Below are 24,185 nucleotides of genomic sequence, written 5' to 3' on the forward strand. Positions count from 1 at the left end.
GTCTGCTGAGTTTATCTAGTCTAGTAATGGCATGGTTAGGAGGGACAAGTATGTCAAGGATTGGAACAGAGGAATCTTTTAGGCAAGTTTCAGTCAAGATTAGGAGTCAAGATCCTGTGTGAGTATAAGGTCAGCGATATCAACCGCGTGTCTTTAGCCGATCTACAATTGAGTAGCATGCAATTCAGATGTAGTTTAGAATTGACTGAAGTAGTCTGAGTGAGGGTAATTTGACTGAGGTTGTGTTTGTTGACTGCTCTGTGATTGAGCCTTGGTGCTCTGTGTTGGTTCGCAGGAATGGGTTGGATTGGGCACTGATTGTCGGTGTTATCAGGGTGTGGGAAGTTATTTGATATGAGAAGGGAGTGAATAGCTTTGTCGGATAGAGAGTTTTATATCTGATCGGCAGCAAAGGTGCATTAGGATACGGTAGGGTTCTCCATCTCAAGTACATGGGTGTCATAGAAGGTGAAGTAAGTTGGTTGGGAGGTGTGTTGGAGGTATGAAGAGGTGGTTGGAGGATTAATCTTAAATAAGAGGGTTAAACCTCGGATTCCTGATAGGTCACTGATTACTGGTCATCTCTAAGGTGATGCGAATAAGTCTTTGTACGTCTGGTTTGAGTTTGTGTAGATTTTGTTTAATCACGTCAAGTCTGGATTCAAGTGAGATGTGGGAGCGGGTTGTCAGGTATTTGAGCGACGGCAAGTTGGCGAGGGCGTGTCAATGTCTGTAGTGATGGAGTGCTGATTGCCTGGGGGAGCCAACAGAGGGGAGGATAGGTTGGAGGTGGAGGTAGGCTCCAAGTTAGGTGGTGGAGAAGTCAAGAGGTGGATGAGTGAGTATACAATGGTTATATTGCTGGGCATTATTATGGAGTAAACAATGAGGAGTGCCTAAGGTAGAAGCATGTGCAGAGTCGCAGATGTAGTCTGAGTGATTGTGTGGGGAGTCAGAGGTATAGCCAAGGTGAGGGTGGGAGTGTCAAGGCTATGCAACTAAGAGGTAGCTGCTCTGGGAGTGGGGTGTGGCTGCATTCAGGTGTAGCGAATGCTGGATGGCTCAGACCCATCGGGTGATGGTGAAGAGACAGTGTAGCATGCAGATTTGGGCAGACATGGGCAGATAGTGGTTCCAGTATTCAATGAATCTTTTTTGATGAGGGGGAACATTTCCACAAATATTTCTTGGTTGTGGTTTGAAGATTGGATATGAATAGTTCCATTGTAGAAGATGGTGATGGTTGCTAATGCTCTGAAAACTGATGAGGGGGCCATTGAGAGTCTCTGACCATGAGGCATTTCCTGGATGTTGAGACAAGGAGCACTGAGAACAGGACTTTCCTCCATTGTGCTTTTCTATTTGTCAAAAAGGTAATGGCACTTAATAAAACTCCTTCATTTATGCGGAAGTAGGGGTCAGAAATTAGGGTTTCCTGATGTAATTTGAGAAGTCTATGTTTCAAAGTCTTGGAAGCTTTTTTGTTAGATTGGGGGATACTTAATTTAATAAGCAAAGTGTCTCAAAAGCTCCTGGTTGGCATCAGTTATACCTTGTGGATCCATGACAAAAATAAGCTGAAGGAGGCAAGAGGAAGGGTGGAGGGTGGAGGCAAAAAAAGGCAGAGTTATGAGTGGCAAAGGGGATGTTACTGTCATAAACCTCTATTGGAGTTCATGATGAGACCATAAATATTGGACCTACAGTACACTTAGTACTGATCAGAACCTTTTTATAAAAGAAAACCCACCCCTTTCCCGTGCACCAGCACTCTCAAATTGGTCAGTGTGATTGGTGTAAACATTCTGTACAAAGCATTATTGAAAATATGTCACGAAGCACTATTTTATTATTTGTCATGAAGGTACCACATGCCGGAATACTTATGTTTTCATTTTAATGCAGGAATATGTTTTCTTTTTATTTCGTGCTTGCTAATTTGTTTTCCGTTTTCCGTCTAGAAAGGCCTCAACGCTGGGGTACTGTTATTGTTTTCTTCGTACTGCATTGAGACTCTCTGCACTCTGTCTTTTACCGGGGGGCCAGGGTTCCGAAATCGGCTTCACCGGCCTGACGTGGCCGTGCGTGCGCTCGTTTTGGGTGCGGTCGGGTGCGGTTTTCTATTTAAGTTGCACCCGATGTTCCAGAAGGCGCTTTGCCTTCTTCTGTGCATCAAGAAAGGCCGCGTCTGAAGTCTCTCGTTCCAGAATACTGAAACTTACCTGTTAGGATTGGAAACCTTCCTTCAGTCAGGTCTTTGGTGAACAATACTTCAGATGCTCCAATTTCTTCAGCCGGACCAGCAGTTTTCAACGGAGCCTGCACAGACAAAAGAAAAGGAGATAAGTACATTTTGCTAAAATAAAAAACAGGTGCCCTACGAAAGAAAGGCATCTAGAACAATTTTTGGAACTTTTCACTAAATGAAGATATTGGAACCTGTTGTTTCTTTTTTTTATAGGAAAAACTGTAAAGACGTTGTACAAGTATTGTAAATATGAAGAAACATTCATGCCAAAGGTTAAGAAGGTTAATATCAGAGATTTGTTGTAAGAAGCTTTCAGGCATTTTAAGTTGTACTTGAGAGGGGTGTTGTGTTGTCTTGTATTTCAACTGTTTGGACATCCCAGCATTTTGAGAACAACCAAGACTATTCTAAGTAAGTTAAAGGGAAACCAGAGAGTAAAATTTACAATTGAAGTACAGGAAAAGATTGTGACATTTTCCTTTTACCTTTAGCTAAAATCCTACATGAAAGAACACAGAACAAACAACTAGAAGGTGCCTGACATCCACCTGACAACTTACTACTCATCAATACAAGACAAGACATACTGGATGTTAGACCAAAGACAGCTGCTCGCAGGAAGGCACAAATTAGAAATCTAAAGGTGCAAACATAGTATTTAGGATGTGACGGTTTCTAGTGTGAAGACCCTGGAGAAGAGTAGTTGGTCTGATCCCTTGATACTTGTTGCTTCGTAGGTCGACAGCAAGAATCTCCGTCACGTCCAGTACCCGGCCCTCCTCCCAAATTTCTAATTTTAATCTTGTCTAATTAAAATCACAAGTCTAAGGTCAGTTGTTCGGGGAGTTGGTCCCTTGCGTCCCTGCGAAATCAACTACGTCATCAAAAGAGTCCAAGGTAAGAGACAACGTAGTATCCTTGACAGAAGGCAATTCCCAAGATTACCATTTTGCCCAGACGCAATGGATCAAGTTTCCTTACAGGACATAGCAGCCATGTTAAACGACATACAAGTTGAAAATGCGGCCTTGCGTAGGGATATTTCAACCCTGCAAAGCGCTGTTCAACAAAAACCAATTCTCAAACCAGCGACCTTCCAAGGAACATTTCCTAACAGTGCTTCCTCTTCCACTTCTAGTGCTCAGACTCAGATCCAGGTTGTGACACCAGTACCTATTCCTCTTGCGCAACCTGAAAGATTTTATGGGGACTGCAATAAGTTCTACATATTTATGAATCAATGTCATTTACCTTTCTTAGCTAAAACCACAGCTTTTCCTGATGACTCTTCCAAAGTGGCTTTTATGTTATCTTACTTAGGGGGAGATGCAGCCCTTTGGTCTGTTCCTCTAGTAGAAAGAGATGATCCGATTTTATATAATCTTAGAGACTTCGAACGTGCTATGAAAAAGATTTTTGCAAAGCATGTTTTTGTGCAATCTGCTGATAACGAGCTGTTAAATTTAAGTCAAGGATCATCTGATTTACTCCATTACATTTCAAGTTTTAATCGTTTGGTTTTAGAAGCTGAATGGCCATATGACAAAAGAGTCTCCCTCTTTTATAGAGGTTTAAAGGAAGAATTAAAAGACATGGTAACCCAAATCCTAGAGCCTCCTGAAGACATAAATGACTTTATTGATTTAGTAGTAAAATTAAATCATAGATTATCAGAGAGAAGAGGCGAAAAAGGAAAAACTGATCACAAGTTGGTATTTTTCAAAGAAAAACCTACTACTTCAAGAGAAGTATCTTCCAAAACAGATACAACAGAACCTATGCAAATTGGGGCGATTCCAGGGCCTCTATCTAAAGACGAAAAAGAAAAAAGGCGGAAGTTGAATCAATCCCTCTACTGTGGTAAAGCAGGTCATTTCGTTAAGGAGTGCCCTACTCGTCCAATCAAAAGTAAAATAAAATCTTCTGAATTAGCAGTAACACAAGTAAAGCCGGAAAAGTAGATCACTCGATAAAAGACGAGGTAAATTTGTCGAGTGCTTTTTCTACTTTGACCTCTACTGTACCACCCCAAGGGTGTCGACATCTGTGTATTAAGGTCATTCTAAAAAGTTTGTAAGATCCCATGTGTTCTTGGAAAATTGAATCTCTAATAGATTCTGGAGCCACAGGAAATGTTATTGACACACAGTTTTTTATTCAATTAGGTTTTAAATCTAACATCAAGAGCCACCCTGAAACAGTAAGGGCAGTAGACGGTAAGGAGCTTACTTCTGGACCAATTTCACGTCAAACTGAACCATTGGAAATGGATGTTGTTCCCATCCATAGAAAAAAATCCTTTTTTATATAATTGATGCACCTCAGTTTAAATTGATCCTAGGAATTCCATGGTTAATCTCACACAACCCTGGCATTGATTGGGTAACCAAAGTTATAACTTTCAAATCTCCTCATACCTTAAACATTGTTTTCTTAAGGCAAAAACTGAAGTAGTTATACAAGGTTTTGAGTTTTCAACCAACTCCCCAAGTGTGTTAGTATTAGAAGGAGTACCTTCTGTTTATTCTGACTTAACTGACGTATTTGACAAAAAGAAAGCTAACCCTCCCCCCCCATAGGGATTTTGACTGTAGGATAGACCTTACACCTGGTGCTACTTTACCTTGCAGTAGGATTTATGCACTTACAGAAAAAGAGAATGAACATCTACGAGGGTATCTAGACGAATATCTCTCAAACGGCTTTATTCGACATTCAAAATCGCCAGCTTCTTCTTCTCTTTTTTTCATTCCAAAAAAAGGGGGGGAGTTACGCCTGTGTATCGACTACAGAGCCTTGAACAACGTAACAATTAAAAATAGATATCCCTTACCTCTTATTCCAACATTATTAGATCAGGTAAAAAATGCCACCATTTACACGAAACTGGATTTGCGCAGAGCGTATCATCTTGTGAGAGTCCGAAAAGGCGATGAGTGGAAAACTGCGTTCCATACAAAATTTGGCCTCTTTGAATACCAAGTTATGCCTTTCAGACTCTGCATTGCTCCTGCCGCATTCCAATTTTTCATAAATGAAGTGTTACACAAGTTCATAGATGTATGTTGTGTGGTATACATAGATGATATGCTCATTTATTCAAATTCAGAAGGGGAGCATGTAAAACAAGTTTGCGCCATTCTTCAGAAATTGCTTTCAAATTCCCTTTACGTCAAATTAGAGAAAGGTTTGTTCCATGTTTCAAAGGTGGACTTTCTTGGTTATGTGATTAGTCCTTCAGGAATCGAAATGGATCCAAAAAAGTTCGAAGCTGTTAGTTCTTGGCCAAGCCCTTCATCGGTTAAGCAATTACAAAGCTTTTTGGGCTTTGCGAATTTTTACCGTCGATTTATACAGGATTTTTCTCAGATGATAACTCCTATTACCAAGTTATTACGAAAAGGAGTAAAATTTATTTGGTCCGAATCTGCTAAAGAAGCTTTTCAAGAATTAAAACAAAAATTTACTACAGCACCTATTTTGTGTCACCCTGACCCTACTCAACCTTTCATAGTAGAAGCCGATGCTTCTCAGTTTGCCCTAGGTGGTATTCTGTCACAACGAAATAAAGATACAGGCCAAATGCATCCTATAGCTTATTACTCCAGAAATCTGTTTCAGCAGAATTAAACTAAGCCATTGCGGACAAAGAACTATTGGTCATAAAAGCAGTTTTTGAGGAGTGGCCCCATGACTTGTTAGGGGCACGTCACCCAATTACAATCTATACAGATCACAGAAACTTACAAGCCTTAAAATCTGTAAAAGCCTTAACAGCCAGGCAATTACGATGGTCCTTGTTCTTTAATGATTATACCTTTGTAATTACAAATCGACCAGGAAAAGAAAATCAGAAAGCAGATGCTTTATCCCGCATTGGAGAAAAAGAATCTGAACTAGATGTTATAGTTCATCCTGTACTACTAACTACTTGTTTTCAGGCTAGTTTGTCAGTATGTGGTGACACAGACCCGTAGGCAGGGTTGTAAGTTCTCATTGCTCAACACCCGATCCCTCCAGAAGCATTGTCTTGAAGTCTTCTCCCTTCTACAGGAAGACACTATTGATATCCTATGTATCACCGAAACTTGGCTTAATGATTCCTCTACCCCAGACTTAGTGGCTGCCCTCCCTCCTAACTTTTCTGCCATCTATGCTAATCGGCCAAATAATGCTGTGGGGGGCGGGGTAGCTTTCCTCTTTAATGATGTCTTAAAGACGGAAACTGTATACTCTGAGTGCATTGAAGGGGTAGACGTCCTGGGAGTGAAATTCTGCTCCCCCACGGACTGTGTAACCTTCCTGTTAGTCTATCGCCCTCCAAATACAATTGTAAAGTTCCTGGAGCCTTTTTTGAAGACGGTACAGGACCTCCGCACTCGTTATGAGGGGTTGGTGATACTAGGGGATTTCAATTTCCACTGGGAAACCACCCCAAGGAACAATCAGGCAAATCAACTTGACGAAGTCCTCATGTATTTAGGACTTACACAGGTAGTAGAGGAACCAACCCACCAGAAGGGCCATACATTGGACCTGATATGGTCCTCTCGCCCCCTTCTAGCTCCCCTGATGATTTCCCCTTGTCCCTGGTCGGATCATTATCTGATCGAAGGCCACTTTCCTCTCTTGCGAGGACAACTAGAAACAAGATCTCAGTGGAAATTCCTCCGGAGCTGGAAGCAGGTCAAAGCTGATGGTTTAATTGCCGCCCTCTCACATACTACACCTCCCTTGCCACCTAATGACGATGTGAATATTGTAAGCACCATCGTGCTGGCCTCCCTCAAAGAAGCAATTGAGGTGGTCGCACCGGCCCGTAAAATCAGAATGAGAGACAAGGGCAAATCCGCAGGATGGTTCAATAAAGACCTGAGGCTGCAAAAGCAGGTTTTACGTCAACGTGAAAGAGCCTGGCGGAAGTCACGCGCACTCAGTGAACATGAAGCCTACAAATTGGAGCTTGCACTCTATAAAAAAGCCATTCATCTAAGAAAAGCCGAATTCTTTGAAACAGTCATATCTACGGCTACTAATCCCCAGAAAGAGGTTTTCAAAGTCCTGAATGATCTACGTACCATCAAAGAGCCAAAACCTCTTTTTGACTCTAAAGATTGTCAGGACTTTCAGGACTTCTTCTTGAACAAAATTAAGAACCTGGTCTCAGAAATCAATCAGAGTCCTATTCCCTTGTGTCCCATAAACCCCCTCCCTCCTCTCACCAGCCTCCCTCCTCTCACCAGCCTCAATACGCAAAAGTTAGTGGTTCTGCCAGCCTTAACAAAGGAAGGCTTAACGACTATACTGAACCGGGTGAAATCAGGTTCCCCTGCTGACCCCTGTCCTCCTCAAATTTTTAAGTTAGGCTGGCCTGGTTTGGAAGATAATGTCCTTACGCTGCTTAACCACTCTATTAAGCAGGGATTGGTGACCACTAACTTTAAGGAGGCAAGGGTGGTCCCGCTACTTAAGAAAGCTGGAGCGGACCCAAAAAACTTAAAAAACTTCAGGCCTATCTCCCAGCTGCCCTTTGTTGCGAAGATCTTGGAGCAACATGTTTTACATACTCTCACCCACTTTCTGGAGAGTAACCACCTCTTGGAGCCTAACCAGGCGGGTTTCAGAGCTCACCACAGCACGGAATTGGTGATGCTATCCGTGCTGGATGACCTGAGACGTAAGGCGGACAATAAGAAACCCAGTGCCCTGATCCTTTTGGACTTATCCGCGGCATTTGATACTGTCAATCATTGCCAACTTTTAACGCGGATACAGGATCTCGGGATTCAGGGCACAGCCCTTGCCTGGCTGACATCCTTCCTTGAAGACAGGTCACAACGAGTACAGCTTGCTGAGTCTGTCTCAAAATCAGCAAAACTGACTTGCGGTGTGCCCCAGGGCTCGGCTCTGTCACCCTTACTCTTCAACATATATCTGCAACCACTGATCGCGTCACTGAACAGGATGGACTGTAGAGTCTACAATTATGCAGACGATACACAAATCCTGTTTCAGATTGACAACAATGCTCAGGCTCATTTGAGAATGCAGAACATTCTCAAATTCATAACCAGTTGGATGTCGAACAACTCCTTAAAAATAAACCCAGAAAAAACCGAAGTCCTGGCAATCACTACGGTGGCCAACCCTTGGTGCGATCAGTTCTGGCCGGCGGAACTGGGGCCGCCTCCAGCCCCAGTGCCAGCAGTCAAAAGTCTTGCCATTAAAATTGATGTCCGACTTTCCATGACTCAGCAGGTATCCTCAGTGGTGGGCATCTGTGTGAGTCTGATCCGCCAGCTGAGGAAACTCTCCTCATTTTTATCCTCTTCCACTTTGAAGCTGGCCGTCTCTGCCTTAGTTCTAGCTCGGCTGGACTATGGTAACTCCCTCTACTATGGGCTCCCTAGCTACCTTTTGGCCCGCCTACAGGTCGTGATGAACGACGCGGCAAGGCTTATTTTTAAAAAACCCCGGCAAACTCATGTTACGCCCCTCCTTCGCAGCTTACATTGGCTCCCTATCGCCCAAAGAACTAAATTTAAAAGCCTTTGTATTGCACACAAAGCGGTTTACGGTTCAGCCCCCAAATACATTAAAGATCGGCTTCCTAGGTACCTACCTGCTAGGTCTCTCCGATCGACGGAGGCATGTAATCTTCTCTGTCCTCGGTACAACCTTACATCTAAGGGTGGCCGTGCCTTTTCCAGCACTGTTCCTCCTGCATGGAACCTTCTTCCGGCTGAACTCAGGAAGGAGACAAACCTATTTTTGTTCAGGAAAAAGCTGAAGACAGTGCTTTTTGTGGGGGCTTCTGTGATCTGCTTGTTTTACCCACCGTTGTTGTGTATCCGCTGATAGCGCTTAGATACCCCAGGGTGATATAGCGCTTTATAAGCTTATAATAACATAACATTGAAGATATAAAAAAAACTTCAAACTAAAAGTCTAGAAGAATGGGAAAAGGATTACCCATTTATTCAGGCAAGAGATACACTTTTTTTGTACATAACCTGATTATGGTACCTACACCAGCTATTCAAAAGTCAATTTTCCATCTTCATCATGACACTCCTTTGACAGCCCATCCAGGCATAACTAAAACGTATGAACTAATCAAAAGACATTTTTGGTGGCCATCAATGTTCAAAGATGTACAACAATTTGTTGAAACTTGTAGTGTTTGTATCCAGAATAAAGCTTCTCATCAGGCTCCAAGTGGATTGTTGACACCCCTTCCCATACCACCTCAGCCATGGCATACTATTTCTTTAGATTTTATTGTAGAGCTTCCTCCAACTAAGAAAGGTTTTACTACCATCCTAACTGTGGTAGACCAATTTTCACATATGGCTCATTTAGGGCCAGATGTAGGTAAATTTTATTTACCGACCTCTTAAATACCGAGTCATACCGACTCGGTATTTAAGAGGTCGGTAAATAAAAATACCGAGATGTAGGTAATTGCAGATGTGCAATTACCGAATCGGAAACAGTCGGTAATTTCCGATGTGGTAAATACCGACCAGTTAATGCCCATGCATTCCTATGGGCTTTGAAGCCCATAGGATTGATTGGGCATATACCGGTCGGTATTTACCACATCGGAAAATACCGACTGTCACAAGGGTGCAGGGGGTGTCACTTTGACACCCTCTGGCACCCCCAAAAGAGGCTCGGGTGCCATGTGGCAGGCATACCTGCCCTAAGGGCAGGTCTGCCTGTCATATGGCATAGGTGTGCATGCACACATGTGCATGCACACCAGAAACGGTATTTTACCATCAAGTAGTATTTGATGGTAAAATACCGATGTTGTACTGCTTGTGGGACTCAGAAGAGTCCCACCTACATACCAATTTTCCGGAATCAGTAATGATACCGACTCTGTATTTTACATACTCGGTAAATTTACCTATCGGTAAATTTACCGAGTCTGTAAATTACAGGGACCTACATGTCAAAATGCTTTTACCGGGTGGTAACGGCCGAATTCGGCCGTTACCACCCGGTAAAAGCCTACCTACATCTGGCCCTTAATTCCTTTAAAGAAACTTCCAACCGCCATAGACTTAGCACGACTTTTAATGACTCATGTCATAAGATTACATAGCATTCCATCTCTGGTTATTTCCGATAGGGGTTCCCAATTCATTTCCCATGTCTGGCAGAATCTAAGTTATATCTTGAATATGGAAATTAGATTATCATCGAGCTATCATCCTCAAACAGACGGTTTAACAGAACACACCAATCAAACTATCGAACAATTTCTTCGTTGCATGTTGACAAGTCTTGATGACGAATGGTCAGATCTCTTAAGTGCCCTAGAATTCGCATATAATAACGTTGAACATACTTCTATCAAAATGTCCCCATTTTTTTGCAATTACGGTTTTGATCCGAAGAATATCCCAAGTCAGCAAAATAATAGCAATACCGTCCCTGATATTCATGATTATATTTCAAGATTGTCGTCCATTTATGAAGATGCTCAATTCAGTTTGGCTAAAGCAAAAGAGTTACAAAAAGAGAAAGCATATAAACATAGAACTGAGCAACCCCAGTATAACCTAAGAGATAAGGTTTGGTTGAATATTAAAACCCTGAAAATAAAAGGGAATAAGAAATTTAACCCTAAATTTATAGGTCCCTTCTCAATTAAAAAGGTCATAAACCCAGTTTGTATGAAGCTAAACCTCCCTTCAAAATACCAGATCCAATCCAGTTTTCCATGACTCTTTAATCAAACCGTATAATTCTGGGACTCGTCTTATCCGACCTCCTCCTTCCATAGAAATAGAAGGTCATCCAGAGTTTGAAGTAAAAGCTATCTTGGATTCTAAAAGGGTTCGTGGCAAACTCTTTTACTTGGTAGATTGGAGGGGTTATGGTCCTGAAGACAGATCATGGGAACCTATAACTCACCTCAAAAATGCACCTAGAGCTGTAAGGGCCTTCCATGTACGCTTTCCCAATAAACCAAAACCAATTACAACTGTTTTAGGGGGGATCTTGAGAGGGGAGTACTGTCATAAACCTCTATAGGAGTTCATGATGAGACCATAAACATTGGTCCTACAGTACACTTAGGGGTCCATTAGGATGGCAGGCGGATTGCCTCCGCCAGGGTGGCGGTGGCCACCGCCACCCTGGCGGAGGCAATCCGCCCGACAAGCACTCTCGTTTTCCCCTCCGCCAGATTAGGATGTCGGAGGGGACAGCGGCGGACGGAAAGACCGGTACAAAAGGGGGTGGTGATGGACGGAGCATCAGAACCAATCAAACACTCACACCCAGTCAAGAGATCTGGGTTTGATCCATCACTGTTCTTTAGCCCACTCTGCCACCCCAGTTCAGACTATGCTCTATGCAAATCAGTCTGACCCTGTGCCTCATGGGAACAGTCCAGCCCGAACTGCCACGCCATGCCTTCCCTGGACCGGAAACAAGCTTCTGAGGACCGGGTTCTGGCATTCCAGCCGTGTTTAGCCCGGCTTGCTTGAATCCAGTGGCAAAGTGAGCAAGGGACTCACGTCTGAGCATACCCTGCCAGACATATGGCGACCAAAAGCGGTACAAAAGGGGGTGGTGATGGACGGAGCATCAGAACCAATCAAACACTCACACCCAGTCAAGAGATCTGGGTTTGATCCATCACCGTTCTTTAGCCCACTCTGCCACCCCAGTTCAGACATGGCTATATGCAAATCAGTCTGACCCTGTGCCTCATGGGAACAGTCCAGCCCGAACTGCCAAGCCATGCCTTCCCTGGACCGGAAACAAGCTTCCGAGGACCGGTTTCTGGCATTCCAGCCGTCTTCAGCCCGGCTTGCTTGAATCCAGTGGCAAAGAGAGCAAGGGACTCACGTCTGAGCATACCCTGCCACACTTATGGCGGCCAAAAGCGGTACAAAAGGGGGTGGTGATGGACGGTGCTTTACCGCCGCGGTCGCCTTGCCATATTACCATGGCACAAAGTAGGGGCCTTTCCGTGGCGGCAATGCCGCCACGGAAAGGCAGGCGGAGATTGCTGCGGGGGCACCCTGCAGGGCCCCCAGGTTGCCATCACTGTCGGGGGGCACATGGGGGGTACCTATGGTACCCCCCCCACATGTACATATGCAAAGCAGCAGGCACCGCGCGGTGCCTGCCACTTTGCATCCTGAAATGCGTCAGCATATGTTTTGCATTGTGGCGGGCGGTGCAGAGAGCACCGCCCGCCACAATGCAAAACATATAGGATGTGCCCACAGTGGCGGGCACATCCTAATACCCACAACGGGACCCCTGCCCTTATGGCGGGCGGTCCCGATCTCCGTTAGGGTGGCGGGCGGACAAAGTCCGCCCGCCATCCTAATGGACCCCTTAGTACTGATCAGAACCTTTTTATAAAAGAAAACCCACCCCTTTCCCGTGCACCAGGACTCTCAGATTGGTCAGTGTGATTGGTGTAAACATTCTGTAAAAAGCATTATTGAAAATGTGTCACAAAGCGCTATTTTATTATTTGTCATGAAGGTACCAAATGGTGGAATACTTATATTTTCATTTTAATGCAGGAATATGTTTTCGTTTTATTTAGTGCTTGTTAATTTGTTTTCCGTTTTCCGTCTGGAAAGGCCTCAAGGCTGGGGTACTGTTATTTAAACTGCACCCGATGTTCCAGAAGGCGCTTTGCATCAAGAAACTTACCTGTTAGGATTGGAAACCTTCCTTCAGTCAAGTCTTTGGTGAACAATACTTCAGATGCTCCAATTTCTTCAGCCGGACCAGCAGTTTTCAACGGAGCCTGCACAGACAAAAGAAAAGGAGATAAGTACATTTTGCTAAAATAAAAAACAGGTGCCCTACGAAAGAAAGGCATCTAGAACAATTTTTGGAACGTTTCACTAAGTGAAGGTTTTGGAACCTGTTGTTTCTTTTTTTTATAGGAAAAACTGTAAAGACTTTGTACAAGTATTGTATATATGAAGAAACATTCATGCCAAAGGTTAAGAAGGTTAATATCAGAGATTTGTTGTAAGAAGCTTTCAGGCATTTTAAGTTGTACTTGAGAGGGGTGTTGTGTTGTCTTGTAGTTCAACTGTTCGGACATCCCAGCATTTTGAGAACAACCAAGACTGTTCTAAGTAAGTTAAAGGAAGACCAGAGAGTAAAATGTACAATTGAAGTGCATGAAAAGATTGTGACATTTTCCTTTTACCTTTAGCTAAAATCCTCCAGTTTAGAACACAGAACAAACAATTAGAAGGTGCCTGACATCTACTTGACAACTTACTGCTCATCAATACATGACAAGACATACTGGACATTAGACCAAAGACAGCTGCTCGCAGGTAGGCGCAAATTAGAAATCTAAAGGTGCAAACATAGTATTTAGGCTGTGATGGTTTCTAGTGTGAAGACCCTGGAGAGAGTAGTTGGTCTGATCCCTTGATACTTGTTGCTTCGCAGGTCGACAGCAAGAATCTCCGTCACGTCCAATACCCGCCCCTCCTCCCAAATTTCAAATTTTAATCTTGTAGAATTAAAATCGCAAGTCTAAGGTTAGTTGTTTGGGAAGTTGGTCCCTTGCGTCCCTGCGAAATCAACTACGTCATCAAAAGAGTCCAAGGTAAGAGATGACATAGTATCCTTTGTCAGTTACCAACTTGGGGTGACCAGAGGTTCCGGGAAGGTCATAGGGGATGAGAAGTATCTAGAAGAAGTGCATTTCCTGTTGAGGGAGAACACATGCTCGTCAGAGGCAGTAAGACCAACACCACTGCAAGATGGCCAACAGTAACATAACATAACATAACAGTAGATGAGCAGAGGTGAAGAGTCCTTCATTCATGGCATTTTAAGCAAAGAGAAGAGTTAATGGGTCCTTCTTTACTTTCTGCACATCTCATCTCATTTGTTGATTTTCACTACTGGTCTGACAAAGATTTAGACCTTCTTTACTGTCTATCGATCAGCGTGGGTAGTCTTCTTTGTTGGTTTTAGTTTGCAGAGTAGCAAGCTACTGTTTTATGGGCGAAGGAAATGTGGCTGAGGGGCCCACAAAATGGAGTGAGGCAATGTATCCCAATGCCACAAGAAAGTACTGACATCCAGTAAAGCTAGCCTTATCCCGACCTGTAATTCCGGTCGGGTTTGAGAAGAGATCTTTACAAACAAAACATCAATGATCTAGACTTTATAGGCACCTATCGACTCTTGTGATTCTTTTTAGGTATACTATATGTTGCATAAGTATTACAAACTTCCTCCCCTTTCATTAATTGTTGGGGTAGTCGGTATATCCTAAAAGTGTGCCTCCTTTAATAATCGCCCATTCCCTTATGGTAAGTATAAAATTCCAATTGCGAGACATATAACAAACACACACCTTAGTGTCAAACCTGTACCCAAAACACGATACAAAAAAGTGTGTAGGAGCGAGATGGGACCTCACGGGCGCACCACCAACGAAAACCTGGCAGGTACTCACCAGGATTGCCCTGTTCTCATCATTGTATAGGATGAACAGGAGGGAACCCATAGACCAAGTTGGGATGGGTGTAGACTGTAAGCATAAACAATTCCCAACAGGTATCAATAGGAAGACAATTCAACGGGTGTATGCAATATGCATTACATAAGAAAGAAAAAAGGAGTCACTGTAAATTTGAGAACAAACGGGTATTATTCACCATTTAGAAAGCAAGGCAGGTCTTTTGCAAAATCATACAGTTAAACAGCACTGTATACAGTAAATGGGGTGACAACCCGGTGGCACTTGGTGCAAGTGATATATACATGAATATATACAGTGAATAGTGATGGTGGTGCAAGTGCAGGGGTGAAAACAGCGTGGTCGGCGCAAAGTGACAGTGAAAATAACAGAGTAATGGCTCCAGGGATTTAAGTAATAATCACTTAAAACAAGATTCAATTTCAGGAGTACAAAACACGTAGGGCGCCATAAAATTAGGCTGTGTGGTCCACACAGCCTAATTTTATGGCGCCCTACGTGTTTTGTCTTCCTATTGATACCTGTTGGGAATTGTTTATGCTTACTGTTCTCATCATTGGCACCATCAACCTCAGAAAAGAAAAATTGTGTCCAGAAAACACAAACAAGAATAAGTGTATTGTGTAAGTATGCAGTGAGGATAGACCACAGGACAACCAGTAACGTGTCAAAAACAACATATAAAATACACACGACAACACAGATATGCAATTTTATTCTGTCTCTTGTGTTGGGTGTGGAACCTAAAATAAGTGAGTGTGGTTACTAACTATCCAACCAACACCACTTTACTTGCCGACATGTTTCATTGCCATCGATTTATTGGCAATTTCTTCAGGGCGTCATATATATTAAAGCCACTGCATAAGGACAAACAAGTCTTCGCAACCTCACTCGGCCGTCTTCGGGGTTGCTGTCCCATGAGACCACTACCCTACCGGCTGGTACGAGTACAGATCTAATTGTCTGTTGTCAGGGGTCCTGTACTTATACCCCTAAAAACTTTGTTCTCTCTGTGCATGTGGGCCCTGAGCTCGGTCTGAACCAGTTCTGGGTGTTTCCTGAGTACTTTGTTTTGCTGGCTTCTTCTTTCCTTTCAGAGTGAGGGGCAGGGTCATCAGCCGCCCAGCAGGAGGTGGAGTTAGCATTGTGGAAGGCAGGCACAGCCCTATTCAGGCCCAGGTGCTAACTCCTCCCACCACTCCAGTTGCAAATGCAGTCATTCAGCCTAGGGCTGACTCAGCCAGCCTCCTGGGGAATCCCCCGCCGCTGTCACTATCAAACCAGACAGTCAATACACAAACAGGCCAAGGCACACAGAAGGGTCAGACAAGAGAACAGCAACTTTCTAAAAGTGCTGTTCTCAAACACAGGATTTAAAAACAACCTTTCTTAAAAGATGTGTTATTAAATTCTGAGTTCAGGGATACTAGATACTTATGTCCTATCTTGTTCCTATGGGAAGAAATACTGGAAGCCACTGTAGCCAGCATCCCCCATTTTAATCTATGGAGCAAGATAGCCTTACAATAGTGAAAATGAAAATGGCTGCCATTCACTACCAGAGCATGTCACCTGCAGCAGTACATGCTCTACCTTTCACATACACTGCACCCTGCCCAGGGGGTACCTTGGGCCTTCCATAGGGGTGACTCATGTGCATGACCTCCCACCGAGTCCCGCGGACGGATTGGGGAGCCGGGCTGTGGGGTCATTTCCTGAGCGAAGGGAGAGACACCCTACTCGATCTGCCGTCCTCCGAACAAACTTCCTACAGCCACATGAAAGAGGCCCTCCTCACAAGGTACGGGCTCACCCCAGAAATGTATCGGCAGCGGTTTAGAGACTGCAAGAAGATCCCCGGCACCACATGGGTAGAATATGTGAATTTCTACAGCCGGGCCTTAGAAGGGTGGGTCAAGGGCAGCAAGGTGACCACATTTGAGGGACTCATTGATCTCATCGCCTACGAACATTTATCCACAAATTGCTTTGTGGAACTGAGGCAGCATCTTCTGGACAGCAAGTTGGCTGACCCCCGGAAACTGGCCGTTGAGGCCGATCGCTGGGTGAGCACCAGGGTCCCCCGGGGTTCCGGGGGAGACTATGCCCGAAACGAACGAGGATCTTCCCACCAGAGGGGAGGGGGGGGGTCAGAGTAGACAGAGGGGGTCCCAGGGAGGGTCCCACGAAGCCCCCCCAGAAACCAGCCCGGAACCTCTCCTCCCCCAGCCAGAGCAGGGTTCCCGCCAGCCAGACAAGGACCCCGAGTCAGCCAAACATCCTTCCATTGCCAGCAACCAGGGCCTTATGCCAATGACCCCCGCTGCCCGCTATTCAAGAAGCCCGCCGCTGCGGGTCCCCCAGCGCGCCAAATAACCTCTGTAGCCCTAGAAGAAGAGGAGGGGGAGGATTTTGAGGGGGGTGATCCAGCAGCCATGATTTTAGTCTCCCTGGGTGATAGGGAAATGGTCCCCGTAGCCCCACTGCCAGACAACACTGAGAAGTACAGACAGCAGGTGACCGTCAACGACCACCACATAGGGGCGCTCTGCGACACAGGGGCCAGCATCAATCAATCAATCAATCAATGCATTTATATAGCGCACTACTCACCCAGAGGGTCTCAAGGCGCTAGGGGGGGGGGTCCGCTGCTGCTCGAACAGCCAGGTCTTGAGGTGCTTCCGGAAGGCGAGGTGGTCCTGGGTCAGGCGGAGGTGGTTCGGGAGGGAGTTCCATGTCTTGGCGGCGAGGTAGGAGAAGGACCGTCCCCCTGTGGTGGCTCTTCGGATGCGGGGGACGGCGGCGAGGGCGTGGCTGGTCGATCGAAGCTGGCGTTTGGGAGCGTAGAAGTTGAGGCGGCTGTTGAGGTATCCTGGGCCCTGGTTGTATAGGGCTTTGTGTGCGTGGGTGAGGAGTCGGAAGGTGATTCTCTTGTTGACCGGGAGCCAGTGCAGGTCTCTCAGGTGTCCGGAGATGTGGCTGCGACGGGGGATGTCCAGGATGAGTCGTGCTGAGGCGTTCTGGATCCGCTGGAGTCTCTTCTGGAGTTTGGCGGTGGTTCCGGCGTAGAGGGAGTTGCCGTAGTCCAGACGGCTGGTGACGAGGGCCTGGGTGACCGTCTTCCTGGTCTCGGTGGGGATCCACCGGAAGATCTTCCGTAGCATGCGCAGGATGTTGAAGCACGACGAGGCGACGGCGTTGACTTGTCTGGTCATGGAGAGGGAGGAGTCCAGGATGAAGCCCAGGTTGCGTGCGTGGTCTGTTGGTTTGGGTGCGCTGCCTAGGGCGGGGGGGCCATCAGGAGTCGTCCCAGGCGGAGGGTGAGGATCCCAGGATGAGGACTTCCGTCTTGTCCGAGTTCAGCTTCAGGCGGCTGTTCTTCATCCATTCGGCTACCTCTTTCAGGCGAAGGTGAAGGTTGGCTCTGGCGGTGGCGGGGTCGTTGGTGAGGGAGAGCATCACTACAGTAAAATGTCACTTGGTCACCGAAGCCCAAATTGTACCCCGCGTCTCCTGCAGGGTGATCGCAGCTGATAACTCCGTCCGCACCTGCCGGATAGCTCAAGTCCCGTTCGAATGGGGGGTCGTCTCCGGGGAGTTACGAGTAGCGGTCCGCACCGACATGCCCGTGGACTGCCTGCTCGGCAACGACCTGGAGAGTTCCCCGTGGAAGCAAGTAGAACGAAGGACCCACCTGGAGATGGTGGGCCTGCCCGAATGGGCCTGTGTGAGCACCTATCCATGACCGCCCGAGTGGCCACCCCCGAGGGGGTAATCCCTGAGAACGCCCAGCCAGCCCCCGAGGACCCCGAGGTCCCCGAGTCATCTGAAACCCCGAGCTGTCCCCCGGGGAGAGCCTTGTCTCCGACGCCGGTCCCCTCGGGCCTGACGCCGAGCCGATCCCAAGCCTCAACGACCTCCCTGAGTTGGCCCAGTGGCGCCAAGAAGGAGGACCGATCCGAGAAGAGTTCTGCCTCGAACAAATCTCCTGTCCATCCTTGGTTGGGCCGCGGCAGCAGGCCTCCGCCCAGGCCGCCGGTAACCAGTCCGGCTCCCACCTTGTCTATTGGGAAAACGGCCTTTTGTACAGCGAACAGAAGGCAGCCGAGCTAGGGTCAGCCCAAGTGCTGGTGGTACCCCTACGCTTCCGCAGCTTCCTCCTGAACCTGGCCCATGATGTACCCCTGGCGGGACACTTGGGACAAGACAAAACGTATCACCGCCTGGTCACGCACTTTTACTGGCCCGGCATGCGCTCCGATGTGGAGGCCCACTGCAAGTCCTGCCCCACGTGTCAGTCCAGCGGTAAGAGCGACGGGAGGCGCAAGGCCCCCTCCAACCTTTCCCGGTAGTCAGTACCCCCTTCGAGCGGGTGGGCATCGATATCGTGGGGCCTCTTGACCCCCGGACCTCTTTGGGCCACCGATTTATCCTCGTCCTGGTGGACCACGCGACCCGATACCCCGAAGCCATTCCCCTCCGAACGGTGATGGCCCCCGTGGTGAGGCGGGCCCTCATGGGGATCTTCTCCCAGGTGGGATTCCCCCGCGAAGTAGTGAGCGACCGAGGGACAAACTTCATCTCGAAGTACATGAAGTCCCTCTGGCAACAATATGGGGTGACGTACATGTTCACCACCCCATATCACCCCCAAGGTAACGGTCTGGTGTAGCGATTTATCCGGACCCTCAAGGGAATGATCATGGGTCTCGAAGAGCCCCTGAGGCGCAAGTGGGACATCCTCCTTCCCTGTCTCCTCTTCGCGTACCGCGAAGTCCCCCAGAAATCCTTGGGGTTTAGCCCCTTCGAACTGCTCTACGGGCACCCCGTCAGGGGACCCCTCAGCCTGGTCAAAGAAGGATGGGAAACGGCGGCCCCAGAGCTCCCCCCAGATATGTTTCGATACATCCTGGCCCTCCGGAACCAGACTAGGAAGTTCCGAGAACTGGCCGAGGCAAACCTCGAGGCCATTCTAGAGGAAATGAAACGGTGGTATGATCAGAATGCCACTCTGGTCGAGTTTCAGCCCGGACTGCAGGTCTGGGTGATGGCCCCCGTGGAGCCCTGTGCCCTACAAGACAAGTGGACAGGACCCTTCAAGGTGGTGGAGCGCAAGAGCCAGGTGACCTACCTCGTCGATGTGCAGTCCCCCAGGAACCCCTTGAGGGTTCTCCATGTGAAACGCCTCAAACCCCACTTCGCACGGTCCGAGTTGTGTTTGCTTCTCGCCACTGACGATGGAGAGGAAGAGGAAACGGAGCCTCTCCCCGATCTCCTGTGTGCGAAAGAGAAGGATGGCTCCGTAGAGGGAGTGAGCCTCTCCTCCTCCCTCACCTCTGAGCAGCGGGAAGACTGTCGCCAGTTACTGGAACAATTCTCCAGCCTTTTCTCCCTCATCCCCGGCGTCACCAGCTGGTGCGTCCACGACGTGGACACCGGGGACAGCCCTCCGGTACGGCACAGAGCCTACCGTGTCCCTGACAGAGTCCGGGCCTGCATCAAGGCCGAAGTCTCCAAGATGCTAGCCCTGGGGGTGGTCGAAGCCTCTGACAGCCCATGGGCCAGCCCCGTGGTCCTGGTTCCGAAGGCGTCCGCCCCCGGTGCTGTTCCCGAGCTGAGGTTCTGCGTCGACTACCGCGGGCTCAACGCAGTCACCAGAACCGATGCGCATCCCATTCCCCGAGTAGATGAGCCTATTGACCGCCAAGGGGCTGCTCGCTTCCTCAGCATGTTCGACCTGACCAGCGGATACTGGCAGATCGCCCTCCCCGAGGGGGCCAGAGAGAGATCCGCCTTCTCCACCCCGGATGGTCACTACCATTTCCGGGTGATGCCCTTCGGGATGAAAAACGCCCCCGCCACCTTCCAGAGGCTGGTTAACCAGGTCCTGGCTGGATTGGAAGAATTCAGCGCCGCGTATCTGGACGATATCGCGGTGTTCAGCTCCCACTGGTCCGAACACCTCCGGGAGGTACTGATGGCTCTGCAGAGGGCCGGTCTCACCATTAAGGCCAGCAAGTGCCAAATCGGACAAGGGTCCGTAGTCTACCTGGGGCACCAGGTCGGAAGCGGCCTCGTAGCCCCCCTCCAGCCCAAAATCGATGCGATCGTGGCCTGGGAGGCCCCCACGACCCAGACGGAAGTGCGGGCATTCCTAGGGCTCACGGGGTACTACCGAAGATTCATAAAGGGGTATGGCAGCATCGTAGTCCCCCTCACGGAGTTAACCTCCAAAAACCAGCCGAAGAAAGTCAACTGGACCCCCGCCTGCCAAGAGGCGTTCGAAACCTCAAAAAATGCCATGTGCACTGCTCCTGTACTCCAGGCCCCCGACTACTCCAGAGAGTTTGTGGTCCAAACGGACGCGTCCGAGCATGGCATCGGCGCAGTCCTGTCCCAGATGAATGAGAAAGGCCTAGACCAGCCAGTGGCATTCATTAGCCGGAGGTTACTCCCTCGAGAGTAAAGGTGGAGCACCATCGAACGGGAGGCCTTTGCGGAGGTTTGGGCCCTGAAGAAGCTGAGGCCCTACCTGTCCGGTACTCACTTCCGGGTCCAGACTGACCACCGACCCCTCCGGTGGCTAATGCAAATGAGAGGGGAGAACCCCAAACTGTTGGGCTGGTCCATCTCCCTCCAGGGGATGGATTTCACTGTTGAGCACCGGCCTGGTGCTGACCACGCCAACGCAGATTGCCTGTCCCGATTCTTCCGCCTCAGTGAAGAGAACCCCCAAGAGGATGGGTAGTTCTCTCCGCCTTTCAGCTGGGGGGGACGCGTGTTGGACCTGGCCTTGTGGCGTGGTTCCCCCCTGCTCCTCAGCACCCCGCTAGTGTAGCCTGCACACAGAGTTCCCTGGTCATCCTGCTCCCTGTACGCCCAGACCCGTAACCGACGACCAGCCCCGCTGATCCCGTCCCACTCCCGGCTCCGAGCGCCTAGAACCTGCATGCCCCACAAGGCCCGACAGCCATTTTCCCTCCCCGAGATCCCTGACTCCCTGGGCCTAGCGTGACCCCGGCCCCAGCGAAACTCAGACTCCAAGGCGTGCCAGTCCCGGCTGGGGGGTAAAGGGCTCCCCGAGTGAGACAAGCCAGGGAGTTTCGATGGCACCTCCGGCCTCCCCTGAAAGACTGGGTTTTATCACACCTCTGGCCTTCCCCGGTGGACCAGTTTCAATCACACCTCTGGCCTCCCCGAGTGCTGGCTCCAGACCTGCTGGCGCGTCTGGGAAGTCCCGGACGCATCTTCAAAGGATCAAAGAGCCAACCGCCGGACCTCGCCAACGACCAGCCCCCAAGGCCTGAGATCTACGCCTGCGAGGATCCGGACATCAAAGGGCCACTGGACTATATCAAGGGCCGCACCCCAACTAGCGGCAGTTGTATCCTGGACAAGGAAGCCCTGCTGATCTGATCGCGGCTGACCCTTGGAAGAACTGAACCTTTGAATCACTGAGCCTTGCTGATGCTGTTGCAGCTCCTTCTCGTACCACGGAACTGAACCATCGGAGCCCTGCTGACGCTGTCGCGGCTCGTCCTCTCAAAGACTGAACTAAGACCTCGGAGCCCTGCTGACGCTGTCGTGGCTCGAGCTTGAACTCGAAACCATCTGAGCCCTGCTGACGCTGTCGCGGCTCCTCAAGAACATCTCCGGATCGAGCCCTGCTGACCTCGTCGCGGCTCGAGGAGTACTCTGGTCCGGCTGGACCATCGACGCTACCATCACGACCTGAACCGACTCGACGGGAGGGAAGCAGCTAGTGCGACCATCATCTTCCGTACCCCCCGGCTCGAGGATTGAGAGCTGTGTGCAGGGTACGCTTCGTACTGGCCTAAAAGACTAAGACTGTCCCGCTCCCCTCTTCCCGAATTCCTAAAGACTTTGCGATCCCTCGATCGCTTGTAAATAAGAGTGCTGATACCTTCTTAACTGTTCATAAAGAACTTATTACTGAATACCTACGGTGTGGTGTCCGTTCGTAAGTGTGGTGTGAGCTCAGTGTGTACGATTCTAGACTCGAAGTCCTCCCCGGTGGGGACCTCACGATAAGACTCGGCAATATCTGTGGGAGAGGTGGGTCCTGGGGTGGTCAGGTGAGCATAATCTGGCCCTCTGAGATCGCCCCTTCTAACATGTCACTACAGGGCGGAGTACATCAGGGATGATTTGCTCTTCAGACACCCACTGACACCTCACAGATGTCACGCTGGCTCCTGTGTCTCTCAGACCCTCAACCTCCCTCCCATTGATGGTCACCTTCTGCCCATACTTCTTAGTGTTAGAGGGCAGTAAGGTTTCCTGGACCATCTCTCAGTCTCCTAGGGAGACAAGGGACATAACTGCTAAGCCCACCTCCCCACTAGAAATCAAATCCCCGCCCAAAGCTACACTTGCTAACCCTGGGGCTGGAGCACCAGTGGGTACGGGCTTCTTCTTGGGACAATTTGGAGCAATGTGGCCCACCTCATTGCAGTGATAGCAGGTAGGGGTGCCTTGGTTATCCCTTCTGTCTCTTAGAGGGCCATGGCTGTTTAGGTTTGGGGGTTGGGATTCCTTTCCCTGGGAACTATTTTGGGGCCCTTGTGAGAACTCCTTTTGGTTACCCTTGTCCTCCCCACTCTTCTGCTGGGGACCCTGCCCACTTTTGGCTGTGGTAGCCACAATTCCTCTGTGGACCCTGGTACTGGTCCAGCGGTCTGCCTCCTTGGCAAGCTCAATGGGGTCTGTCAGCTTGCTGTCTAAAAGATGCTGGCGCAGCTCTGGAACACAAAGACTACTCAAGTGCTCCCAACTGAATAAATGCAACAACCCCTTAAAATCAGTTACTTTACTGCCCTTCATCCAACCTTCCAGTGCACGCGAGTACAAATTCACACACTCCATCCAAGTCTCAGACTCTCTCTTCTTGGAGTTTCTAAACTGCAGTCTATACTGCTCTGGAGTAAGGCCATACCTGAGACATAAGGCCTCCTTAATATTGGGGTAGGTCATGGCACCTGCCATCTCTAAGGGCTCTAGAGCACTCCTCCCAGAAGCCTCAAAATGTTTCCACAGGCCCGCCCCCCAATGTTGATCAGGCACACCATTCATCTTCAATGCAATTTCTTACAAAGTGAACCAGGCATAAATATCCTCACTCCTATGGTAATTCTGTACCAGGTCTTTGGGAATATATACTTTACCCCATGCCACCATTTGAACTGGCGTCCACCTCCTTGGCTTTAAGATCCAGTTCTCTCATGCTCAACTCATGAGCCAAAAGCAATTTCTTTTCCTCCAAGGCGTGGGCACTTTTGCTCTCCCCTGCCGCCTTTTCTCTCTCTGTATCCATTTCAAATTGCTTCATTTTCATTTTCATTTTCAGAACTTCCAACTCATATTCTCTTACTCTCTGATTTTTTGTAACTCTTCTCGGCTGAGGCCCCTGCT

General features: G+C 48.3%; 1 protein-coding gene across 4 annotated transcripts in view; it reads right to left on the bottom strand.

Annotated features, from left to right (window-relative positions):
* Positions 1-24,185, bottom strand: part of ACSBG1 (acyl-CoA synthetase bubblegum family member 1) — a 722,575-nt gene that overhangs the window by 550,660 nt on the left and 147,730 nt on the right. For all 4 annotated transcript variants that reach the window (XM_078685209.1, XM_078685211.1, XM_078685213.1 and 1 more), the window contains exons 2-3: positions 12,944-13,040; positions 2,223-2,319 (exon numbers count right to left, since the gene is read on the bottom strand). The gene's annotated coding sequence lies outside the window, so the exon portion shown is untranslated. The remainder of the gene's footprint in view (positions 1-2,222; positions 2,320-12,943; positions 13,041-24,185) is intronic.

The sequence above is a fragment of the Lissotriton helveticus genome, chromosome 3_2 (genome assembly GCF_964261635.1).
Source record: "Lissotriton helveticus chromosome 3_2, aLisHel1.1, whole genome shotgun sequence".
In the NCBI taxonomy this organism is placed as follows: Eukaryota; Metazoa; Chordata; class Amphibia; order Caudata; family Salamandridae; genus Lissotriton; species Lissotriton helveticus.